This window comes from Bombina bombina, chromosome 12 (assembly GCF_027579735.1).
Source record: "Bombina bombina isolate aBomBom1 chromosome 12, aBomBom1.pri, whole genome shotgun sequence".
In the NCBI taxonomy this organism is placed as follows: Eukaryota; Metazoa; Chordata; class Amphibia; order Anura; family Bombinatoridae; genus Bombina; species Bombina bombina.
The window spans coordinates 40,633,001-40,646,029 of record NC_069510.1 but is presented as its reverse complement, the minus strand read 5'-3'; positions in this window follow the sequence as shown (position 1 = coordinate 40,646,029).

Below are 13,029 nucleotides of genomic sequence, written 5' to 3'. Positions count from 1 at the left end.
TTGTTCTCATTGTATACTTTATTTAAAAGCATACTTAGGTAGGCTCAGGAGCAACACTGCACTACTGGAAGCTAGCTGCTGATTGGTGATTGCACATATATGCTTCTTGTCATTGACTCACTTGATGAGTTCAGCTGGCACCCAGTAGCGCATTGTTTCTCCTTCAGTAAAGAACACCAAGAGAATAAAGCAATTTGGTCATAGAAGTAAATCGGAAAGTTATTTAAATTGGTATGTTCTGTTTCAATCATAAAATAAAAACCTGTCCCTTTATTTCCACAGTGAAAAACACATTAATTTTTTTTTTTTTTTAAATGTCAACTTGAGAGAGGTGATCAGATTTGTGTAACAGTGTAGGGATGGTCCCTGGTTGGTGAACAGTGATCAGATAACACTAGTTCGGCAATATATAAGTGTATGTGAACCACCCAAAGTGTTTTTACCATTTCATTAGTAGCTATTGGCAGTTATGTGCGTCACCGGATCATGGGCATTGTCATTGTTTACATCCTTAAAGGGACAGTCTACTTAATTTTTTTATTTTTTAAAAAATATAGATAATCGCTTTATTACCCATTCCCCAGTTTTGCAAAACCATCACAGTTATATTAATATACTTTTTACCTCTGTGATTACCTTGTAGCTAAGCCTCTGCAGACTGCCCCATTATCTCAGTGCTTTTGATAGACTTGCCTTTCAGACAATCAGTGCTGACTCATAAATCACTCCACAGGACTGAACACAATGTTATCTAGATGACACACATGGACTAGCATTGTCTAGCTGTGAAAAACTGCCAAAATGCACTGAGATAAGAGGCGGCCTTCAAGAGCTTAGAAATTAGTATATGAGCCTACCTAGGTTAAACTTTCAACAAAGAATATCAACAATATAAAGCATATTTGATGACATAAGTACATTGGAAAGTTGTTTAAAACTGCATCTATCTATCTATTTACTTAAAGCCAAATATATAGATAGATATTCTATGTATCTATGTATGTGTGTGTTTGTTCTGTATATAACTATATACAATATAACAATTGTATTGACTTTATATACAGCACTGTACTTCTGCCATTCTATGGCCCCTATTTATCAAAGGTCTTGCGGACCTGATCCGATAGGGCGGATCAGGTCCGCAAGACCTCGCTAAACGCGGAGAGCAATATGCTCTCCGCATTTAACATTGCACCAGCAGCTCACAAGAGCTGCTGGTGCAACGCCGCCCCCTGCTGACTCGCGGCCAATCGTCCGCCAGCAGGGAGGTGTCAATCAACCCGATCGTACTCGATCGGGTTGATTTCCGGCGATTCCTGTCCGCCTGCTCAGAGCAGGCGGACAGGGTTATGGAGCAGCGGTCTTTAGACCGCTGCTTCATAACTTGTGTTTCTGGCGAGTATGAAGACTCGCCAGAAACACGGCCCTTCAAGCTCCGTACGGAGCTTGATAAATATGGGCCATTATGTAAACATTCCAGGTATTTCGTTATAGCTCTCTATATATTTTTATACACAGTCCCTTCATACACCAACATGTAAAGCTTTGTGCAACCATATATATCCCGCCTTGTATATAATGCTTTATGCATCAATATGCACTGCACAGGTTTCATCCTGTATATAACTTTGTGTTGATTTAAGAACATATCTATGTAAATGCTCATGCATAAATCTGTGTGTAAGTTCCTGCATAAATCTGTGTGTAAGTTCCTGCATAAATCTGTGTGTAAATTCCTGCATAAATCTGTGTGTAAGCTCCTGCATAAATCTGTGTGTAAGCTCCTGCATAAATCTGTGTGTAAGTTCCTGCATAAATCTGTGTGTAAGCTCCTGCATAAATCTGTGTGTAAGTTCCTGCATAAATCTGTGTGTAAGCTCCTGCATAAATCTGTGTGTAAGTTCCTGCATAAATCTGTGTGTAAGCTCCTGCATAAATCTGTGTGTAAGTTCCTGCATAAATCTGTGTGTAAGTTCCTGCATAAATCTGTGTGTAAGTTCCTGCATAAATCTGTGTGTAAGCTCCTGCATAAATCTGTGTGTAAGTTCCTGCATAAATCTGTGTGTAAGTTCATGCATAAATCTGTGTGTAAGCTCCTGCATAAATCTGTGTGTAAGTTCCTGCATAAATCTGTGTGTAAGTTCCTGCATAAATCTGTGTGTAAGTTCCTGCATAAATCTGTGTGTAAGCTCCTGCATAAATCTGTGTGTAAGTTCCTGCATAAATCTGTGTGTAAGCTCCTGCATAAATCTGTGTGTAAGTTCCTGCATAAATCTGTGTGTAAGATCCTGCATAAATCTGTGTGTAAGTTCCTGCATAAATCTGTGTGTAAGTTCCTGCATAAATCTGTGTGTAAGCTCCTGCATAAATCTGTGTGTAAGTTCCTGCATAAATCTGTGTGTAAGCTCCTGCATAAATCTGTGTGTACGTTCCTGCATAAATCTGTGTGTAAGTTCATGCATAAATCTGTGTGTAAGTTCCTGCATAAATCTGTGTGTAAGCTCCTGCATAAATCTGTGTGTAAGTTCCTGCATAAATCTGTGTGTAAGTTCCTGCATAAATCTGTGTGTAAGTTCCTGCATAAATCTGTGTGTAAGTTCCTGCATAAATCTGTGTGTAAGCTCCTGCATAAATCTGTGTGTAAGTTCCTGCATAAATCTGTGTGTAAGCTCCTGCATAAATCTGTGTGTAAGTTCCTGCATAAATCTGTGTGTAAGTTCCTGCATAAATCTGCCAAGAGCTGTGTATATTTACTTCTGTGCATATATGTGTAAGTGTTTGTGTGTGAGTGAGAGAGAGAGAAAGAGGGAGAGATAGCACCTTTATGTATCTGTGAGTCCCTACATATATTTGTGTGTGCTATTCTGCATGTATTTTTGTAACATGCAGGATATACAAAATCTACACATTGGAGCCGATTTATGAATGTGCGGGCAGACATGAACCGCTGTAGCGGATCATGTCTACCCTACATCGATAAATGCCGACAGCGTTTATCATTGCACAAGCATTTCTAGTGAAATGCATGTGCAATGCCGCCCCTTGCACATAGGCGGCCAAACGGTTGTTAGCAGGGGTGTGTCAATCAACCCGATCGTATCCGATCGGGATGATTGCTGTCCGCCGCCTCAGAGGTGGAGGACGAGTTAAGGAGCAGCGGTCTTAGGACCGCTGCTTCTTAACTCTTGTTTCTGGCGAGCCTTAAGGCTCGCGCGGAAACTGCAGCATACGCTGCATAGTAAATTGGCCCCAATGGTAATAGTTTATGTGTATATACATCTCTGTAGACAAAGCAATGTGTTGCTAGCTCTCTGTCAAAGTGCTTAGGACTGGTACCTGGGAAGGAGCAGGGTTTCCCTGTACCTCAGACTAAAGTGGGTGAGTGAGGACGGGGTCAGTGACCCTCACTGGGAAGGAGAACAATTCTACAGGAGCTTTTGACTCAGGGACACACAGATATTTTGCTTCCATAGATGTATTAGCCTAGATGGCTGACCACAAACCACGTTGAATGCCTGGCACATACCATTCCCACTGTACAGCTCGGATTGTCACGTCTCACACTGCCTGTCACGTGTATGCATCAATGTTATGCTCCGCATGTTCCATACACCAAACTGTGCAAGGAATTCAGGCCCTTACAAACAAATGCCTGCACTAAACAGCCAGTAATTGTAAATCTTTTACTGTAAGATACTTTGTATGAACCATGTTTGTAAACTGGCTCATGGGCCCACTACTGAACTATAGTTGTGCCCACCATAGTGTGTTATCATTGCCTACAAAAAGGATGCAAAATAGCTATTACAGAGCTTCAATACCCAGCCACAAAACAACAGAATGATATGTCATCACGCTGTAGATCTTACAATAAACCAGTAAGCGTGCACAACTCAGCTTGACTCACATAATCTGTGATTTCCAGTCAGAGGAGAAACTCCATGATATGTGGAAACAATGTTGTGTCACATGCCACCTGGCAGTAGGGGCTGTATGGTAGGGGTGTTAGGGTGTTTGGGGTGAGGGATTCATGTATAAACCTCCTGCAAGCCCTCAATGCCAATACCCATCTATGCATGTTTTGACTTGTTATTGATCACTTTGTGGGCTTCTTTACTCACTGTTAAGGACCCGTTGTATCTTCACACAGGATGATAATGTACCGTTCTAGGTACTTCTTTGAAGGTTTCCAGAGCAGGGGTGGCCCAAATTTATCTTCAAGAGTTGCAAACAGTACATAATGTCATGATCTTTCCCAAATCCTCAGGGAACTGCTGACCACTGTGTCCAAGAGACTCTAGAAATGTGTTTGTCTTCATCCTCCCTTGGAGGTGTTATTTTGCGGTTTATGTACTGTCAGGCCCACCTAGTCCAGTCACAATATCACCTGTGACTAAGCAGAGAGATTATGGAATCTTGGTCTGTTTGCTGCCCTTGGAGACCATGTGCTGCATTCTAGTTCTAGAATATAAGGGTAAGTGGGTAGGGGGACATTTTCAGGTTCTTTCTAATGTAATAGTTGCTAAGATCCTTACTAAATATTGCATAAATAACTTTCCTGCCATTTATATGTGAAAGAACTGCAGAGCTTTAATGTCTGCAGGAACAAGTCACAACTGAGACAATGAGGCCCTTCAACAAATACTTCCACTTGTTATATTTACTTTTCTATAGTAAGAGAAGTCACTTTAGGCACTTGTCACTACTGTAGAGAGGGGACAAGATTTTAATGCCTGTGGCTAGTGATTGGGAAGATGTAAGTACTTGGAAAAGACACTAGTTCCAGAGCTTCCTTTTACAAAATGTCAATCATAACCAAGCTTTCAATTTTATGTCTGGAATTCTACCCACCATGCCCAGATGTAGCCTATGTGTGAAGGGTACAAGATTCATGCGCCTTGATGCAGATCGTTCAAGTGTTTCAGTTCATCGACCTCTGACCTCATCAGCAACTTCCGGCTATTGGCTTGTTATCCCATGGCTGTGGCTGCACCAGGCATTACACAATTTGGACTACCAAAAGACTGACTGGATCTTTTTTTACCTTCGATCAGGAAGTCATGGTATATCTAAAGCCTTCCATGTTTCCTGCTAGCGGCCACGTCTCCACTCTCACTATGTGCAGTGTCCCTCATGCCCAACGGCTGTCACATTATTGTCTTCCATGCATGTTTGGTTTGTGACAGACGCGGGGGATCATCCCTCAGTGTATTTGTTCTTTTCAATTATTTCTTTTAAAGATGAGGAACAAACGGGTCTGATAAAAAATAAAAAAGGGAAGAAAAAAAAAACAATGAAGTTTGGTATTTTTTTAATTGCATAAACATAAAATACTTTGCACAAGGACATCTAGTACAGAACCCCAACAATCTGCCTTACAGGCTAAAACCCACTCACATAATAACTTTAGGGATATTTTAGCTCCCCTAATAACTGTTCCAAAGGCAGCACCTCTTATTGATAAGTAACACCGGATAACGCCTCTCTGTGAAATGATACTTAAAGGGATAGTAAAACCCAAATGTTCTTTTAAGATTCAGATAGAACATACAATTTTAAACAACTTTCCAATTTAATTCTATTATCAAAAGTTCTTCATTCTCTTGTTATCCATTGCTGAAGGGACAGCATTGCACTACTGACAGGAAGCTGAAAATATCTATTTAGCCAATCACAAGAGACAAACGTGTGCAGGCACCAATTAGCAGCAGCTCCCACTAGTGTATGATATGTGCATATTCTTTTTTTTAACAAGGGATACTAAGAGAATGAAGCACATTTGAAAATAGAATGAATTTAAAAGTGTCTTAAAATGATCTGCTCTATCTGAATCATGCAAGTTTAGTTTTGATTTTCCTATCTCTTTAAAGGCACATACAAGCATTTTTTGTATATGATACATTATAAATACTTCACCGTACAATAGGTGCATTTCAATTTGAAATATAAACATTTTTGCAATTTACTTCCATTCTAGTACGTATCCTGTGAGGACCCAAGCTTCAGTATTTAAACACCACACCTTCTCAGAGAGTCAGCAGGGGTTGGTATGACACAAATTATATCTTCAGAAGTAATACAAACCACTGCCAGCTCTATGAGAAGTTGTTGTTTTTGAATCATGGTGCACAAGCTGTCGCAGGATATGTGCATATGCTGCAGAAAAACAAGAATACCTTTCACTAGAAGCATTTTTCCTAAGGGAAATATATTGAAAAAATGTTTATATTTCAAATTGAAAAGCAACCATGTACATTTCATTTTTGAACTTTCTATCCCTTTAAGTGTTGTTTTATTTGGTAAACTAGGGACAGATATAAATGAGCTTTTGCACATATGAAGCAATCACAGTACATGAAGTACATAAACCCTTTTTTTTTCTTTCATGATTTGGATAGAGCGTACAATTTTAAGCAACTTTCCTATTTACTTGTGTTATTAAATCTTTTATTGAAGAGTAAAACTAAATAGGCTCACAGGGGCTCAGGAGTGTGCACGTGTATTTAGTACTCTATGGCAGCAGTGTTTTGCAACATTGTATAATAAAGATACAAATAATGTTGCAAAACACTGCTGCTATAGAGTACTAAAGACACGTGCACACTCCTGAGCTCTTATGAGCCTACCTAGTTTTACTCTTCAATAAAAGATACCAAGAGAACAAAGCAAATTTGATAACAGAAGTAAATTGGAAAGTTGTTTACAATTGCATATTCTATCCAAATCAAAAAAGTTTAATTTTGACTTTACTGTCCCTTTAAGTGACATAAAGGAACAAAACGAAGATGCTCAATTTCATTAGAGCATGTTATTCACTGCTTGTATATAACTATGTGTTTAACTTCTGTAAAGGGATTAATCATATTTTTAAAGTCAGCTCCAGAACGGCAAAGCCCTACTGAGAGTTAGGTGGACAAATATGGTGAGCCAATGACAAGAGACATATGTGTGTAGCCTCCAATCAATGCCTAGCTCTTAAAATAAAGGGTCATAATAGTCACGAAATTGGATACTCTAATTTGCTAGAGCACGCAATTAGAAGACTATCGACACTGCATTACTATGGGCTACATTACAAGCGCTAATTTAACATGCACACGTTAAATACCCGGCCAATACAAGTGGCTGGTTAATGCTACCGCAATTACAGTAAAAATTAGTGATTCGAAAATCAACCAGAAGGTCCACTCTTAATCTGTTCCTATGTGTTTAACCATCACAAAGGTGTTAAGCATACAGTAGCTCCAATCAGCAGCGGTCTCTGTACTTCTACTGTGTTTTTAACCCCTTTGTCGGGGTTAAACACACAGTAGTGTAGGGTCGATATCCTTAAAAGTACACACTCTAACGAATCAGAGTATGTCATTTTTTCAGCTATTATGATCCTTTAATTTGAGAAAAGAAGTAAACTGAAAAGTCCCTTTAAGACCAACCCAAATATATAAGAAAGGATGTGACCAGTCATCTGGAGGAACAATGCTGATTAATGGTATTTTGTGGTAGAAAGAGCGGAGCAGTTGCATTTAACAATCATTTCTGAATGTAATATCTAGTGGACACTAACAGAGTATTTAAAGGGCAATTATAAAACATCACCTGTGACTGTGCACATTTACCTACAGGTCATGCAACAGATTTCTGGATATCAGGTGGCTAATTTAGCCTCAGAATCACACTCTACATATATACACAAGGTAGTATATGCCATTTAATATGTAAACAAGTGTCTGCCTCCAATAAATAACTGATACAGATCCAGCTCCCATAATAACTGATACAGGTGCAGCTCCCATAATAACTGATACAGGTGCAGCTCCCATAATAACTGATACAGGTGCAGCTCCTCCTAATAACTGATACAGGTGCAGCTCCTCCTAATAACTGATACAGGTGCAGCTCCCTCTAATAACTGATACAGGTGCAGCTCCTCCTAATAACTGATACAGGTGCAGCTCCCTCTAATAACTGATACAGGTGCAGCTCCCTCCTAATAACTGATACAGGTGCAGCTCCCCCTAATAACTGATACAGGTGCAGCTCCCTCTAATAACTGATACAGGTGCAGCTCCCTCTAATAACTGATACAGGTGCAGCTCCCTAATAACTGATACAGGTGCAGCTCCCCCTAATAACTGATACAGGTGCAGCTCCCTCTAATAACTGATACAGGCGCAGCTCCTCCTAATAACTGATACAGGTGCAGCTCCCTCTAATAACTGATACAGGTGCAGCTCCCCATAATAACTGATACAGGTGCAGCTCCCTCTAATAACTGATACAGGTGCAGCTCCCTCTAATAACTGATACAGGTGCAGCTCCCCCTAATAACTGATACAGGTGCAGCTCCCTCTAATAACTGATACAGGTGCAGCTCCCTCTAATAACTGATACAGGTGCAGCTCCTCCTAATAACTGATACAGGTGCAGCTCCCTCTAATAACTGATACAGGTGCAGCTCCTCCTAATAACTGATACAGGTGCAGCTCCCTCTAATAACTGATACAGGTGCAGCTCCCTCCTAATAACTGATACAGGTGCAGCTCCCTCCTAATAACTGATACAGGTGCAGCTCCTCCTAATAACTGATACAGGTGCAGCTCCTCCTAATAACTGATACAGGTGCAGCTCCCTCTAATAACTGATACAGGTGCAGCTCCCTCTAATAACTGATACAGGTGCAGCTGCCATAATAACTGATACAGGTGCAGCTCCCTCTAATAACTGATACAGGTGCAGCTCCCATAATAACTGATACAGGTGCAGCTCCCTCTAATAACTGATATAGGTGAAGCTCCCACTAATAACTGATACAGGTGCAGCTTCCCCTAATAACTGATACAGGTGCAGCTCCCTCTAATAACTGATACAGGTGCAGCTCCCTCTAATAACTGATACAGGTGCAGCTCCCCTAATAACTGATACAGGTGCAGCTCCCTCTAATAACTGATACAGGTGCAGCTCCTCCTAATAACTGATACGGGTGCAGCTCCCCTAATAACTGATACAGGTGCAGCTCCCTCTAATAACTGATACAGGTGCAGCTCCCCCTAATAACTGATACAGGTGCAGCTCCCCTAATAACTGATACAGGTGCAGCTCCCCTAATAACTGAAACAGGTGCAGCTCCCATAATAACTGATACAGGTGCAGCTCCCCCTAATAACTGATACAGGTGCAGCTCCTCCTAATAACTGATACAGGTGCAGCTCCCATAATAACTGATACAGGTGCAGCTCCCCCTAATAACTGATACAGGTTCAGCTCCCCCTAATAACTGATACAGGTGCAGCTCCCCCTAATAACTGATACAAGTGCAGCTCCCCCTAATAACTGTTACATGTGCAGCTCCCACTAATAACTGATACAGGTGCAGCTCCGCCTAATAAATGATACAGGTGCAGCTCCCCCTAATAACTGATACAGGTGCAGCTCCCCTAATAACTGTTACATGTGCAGCTCCCCCCAAAAACAGATACAGGTGCAGTTCCCATAATAACTGATACAGGTGCAGCTCCCCTAATAACTAATACAGGTGCAGCTCCTCCTAATAACTGATACAGGTGCAGCTCCTCCTAATAACTGATACAGGTGCAGCTCCCTCTAATAACTGATACAGGTGCAGCTCCTCCTAATAACTGATACAGGTGCAGCTCCCCCTAATAACTGATACAGGTGCCGCTCCTCCTAATAACTGATACAGTTGCAGCTCCCCCCTAATAACTGATACAGGTGCAGCTCCCTCTAATAACTGATACAGGTGCAGCTCCTTATAATAACTGATACAGGTGCAGTTCCTCCTAATAACTGATACAGGTGCAGCTCCTCCTAATAACTGATACAGGTGCAGCTCCCTCTAATAACTTATACAGGTGCAGATCCTTATAATAACTGATACAGGTGCAGTTCCTCCTAATAACTGATACAGGTGCAGCTCCTCCTATTAACTGATACAGCTGCAGCTCCTTATAATAACTGATACAGGTGCAGCTCCTCCTAATAACTGATACAGGTGCAGCTCCTCCCTAATAACTGATACAGGTGCAGCTCCCCCTAATAACTGATACAGGTGCAGTTTGTCCTAATAACTGATACAGGTGCAGCTCCTCCTAATAACTGATACAGGTGCAGCTCCTCCTAATAACTGATACAGGTGCAGTTCTTCCTAATAAGTGATACAGGTGCAGCTCCTCTCTAATAACTGATACAGGTGCAGCTCCCCCTAATAACTGATACAGGTGCAGCTCCTTATAATAACTGATACAGGTGCAGCTCCCCCTAATAACTGATACAGGTGCAGTTCCTCCTAATAACTGATACAGATGCAGCACCCACTAATAACTGATACAGGTGCAGCTCTTCCTAATAACTGATACAGGTGTAGCCCCTCCTAATAACTGATACAGGTGCAGCTCCGCCTAATATCTGATACAGGTGCAGCTTCCTCTAATAACTGATACAGGTGCAGTTCCCTCCTAATAACTGATACAGGTGCAGCTCCTTATAATAACTGATACAGGTGCAGCCCCCCCCCCTAATAATTGATAGAGGTGCAGCTCCTCCTAATAACTGATACAGGTGCAGCTCCCTTCTAATAACTGATACAGGTGCAGCTACCTCTAATAACTACAAGAAAGAAGCAAGGTCTTCAGCACTTAAACAAGTTTATTTGCACAGTAAGCGACGTTTCGGGGTCACAGCCCCTTATTCATTCTCTGTATTTGATATGGGCCTGATCAACCTTTAAATATCTTAAAATTGGCACCTTCTCCACTTTAATTGGGAGAAGGGCTCCCTCTAGTGGCCAATATTTTACATACACCAAAACATTTTTTAAATACACTATAACTACCTATAAAGTTAAAATGTTGCAAAGCATCAATTCATTTACAAAAATTCATGGAAAATTTTAAAAACAATTTTGGGCTAGAACTGTAGGTAGAATGTATAAATAACAAGGGTAAGGTGAAAAATAATATTTCATGGAATACATTACAAGAAACATTAAAAGAAACAAGATAAATCAAAGTCTTTGTTGAGACCTTTGGGTGCCATACTCTGCAATTTATGAACCCACCACATCTCTCTTTGTTTTAATTGACGTTCTCTGTCTATGTCTCTTCTATTTTGGGGATATGGTCTATGACCTGCCACCTCAGTTGGCTGATGTTATGGTCTTTTTCTAAAAAATGGCTGGATAGACTCTACCGAGGAGACAATGGGCCTCCCTGGGGGTCTCTGCTTGTCCTTATGGACTTTGGGGACCGTATAAAAAACTGGGGTCCTGGGATTAGTTACACATAGATACTCCGACAATTTTTTTTCAACAATTCCCTGGTTCAATGTTTTCTGTACAATGGCGGTCACTTCTTTTTGTATGTCAACAAGAGGATTCCCTTGTAATAACCTGTATGTATTAGTGTCACTTAACTGGGAAAGGGCTTCTTTAACATAGTATGTTTTATCAAGTAGAACCATAGCTCCACCTTTATCCGCCCCCTTGAAAATGATATTCTTGTTCTTTTTTAAGTGGTTTAAGACCTCATTTTCACCCTTTGCAAAATTAGTTAGAGTAACACGTTCATTTTTTTGCCACATCATGGTATGATTTTTATTTTTGTACTCATTACGTAACTTTCTTACCCCATTTTGCATTACATTTATGAAAGTATTGACAATGTGGTTGTTAACGTTACGATTAAATACACTTTTTTTGCTCAGGCTCAGATTCTTCAAAGACCATTCTGGAGTCTGTACATTACTCTCTATAACATGTTGTTCATTGCTGAACCATACCTTTAATTTAATATTACGGTAGAGTCTTTGTAAGTTTTTTTCCAACTCAAAAAAATACGTATCATTAAATGGGCAGAATTAAAGTCCCTTATTGAGCAATGTCAACTCTTTTTCACTTAACGCATATTCAGATGTGTTAATAACAATATCGTTATTGCCCTCAACAGATGTCAAACATGAGGTGTTACAGTCAAAGGTAGGAATAACATTGCTTACTTTCTTGATGTTTTCTTCTGTTCCGACCTGCGGATCATGTTTGCCCCAGCTCCGGCGATGTTTCCTGCCCCCCCTGTGGGTCCGGCGCTGTCTTCGCTGCTGCTCGATCCTAAAGGGGAGGAACCTTGTGATGATCCGTCAAACATGTTAGAGGCACCGGTCGCGTCATCATGACGTTCCCTCCTCGCCGGCTTGTGCTTACATCTGCCTCTGGGTATTGCTGCCCCACGGTTGTTATGGTTACCGGAACGCCAGTGGTATACTCTACCCTGTCGATAATCTTAATTTCCTTGATGGACTTCTGCTCTGCTGCAATTTTAGTCGTGATCTTCTGCTGCATGTCAGCAAATTCATCTTGGGACAAACAGGTAAGCAGCTCATCTCTACATTTTTGGATGTTAGCTTCTTGTATTTCCATCTCCAACTGCAAACACTCCACTGTCCATACGATCAGATCGTATGAACACTTATTTAAAATCTCCTCGAACTTGTCACAGTAGATTTTATTATTGTTAAGTAGCGTAGGACGCGTGTTCATACGCAGACCCCTCGGTATCCTCTTTACACAATAATACTCTGCCAGCGTATTGGCATGTAACTCCCACTTCATCTGTTTGAGTTTCATAGCTTCATATTCTTTGCCTCCAGTCTCCCCAGGTGCTGCTCTTAGGTATTCCCTGGAGCCTTTCATCGGCGCTGTTATTCTAGCCGCATCCACATTGGGGTATGCAAACGTGATGCTACCATCGGTTTTCTGTGTCTCACTGCTTTCAGAAAGCATGGTGGTCCTTGTATGCTCAGTATCCCAGCAGCCGAATAGATACAACTTAAACCAATGGGAACAGCACACGTTTAAAGGGTAAGTGCACGGTAGACCTCAGGACACTGCCAAGTCCTGAGATATGTATGCAAGAAAGAAGCAGGGTCTCCAGCACTTAAACAAGTTTATTTGCACAGTAAGCGACGTTTCGGGGTCCCAGCCCCTTATTCATGCTTGGTATTTGACAAGGGCCTGATCAA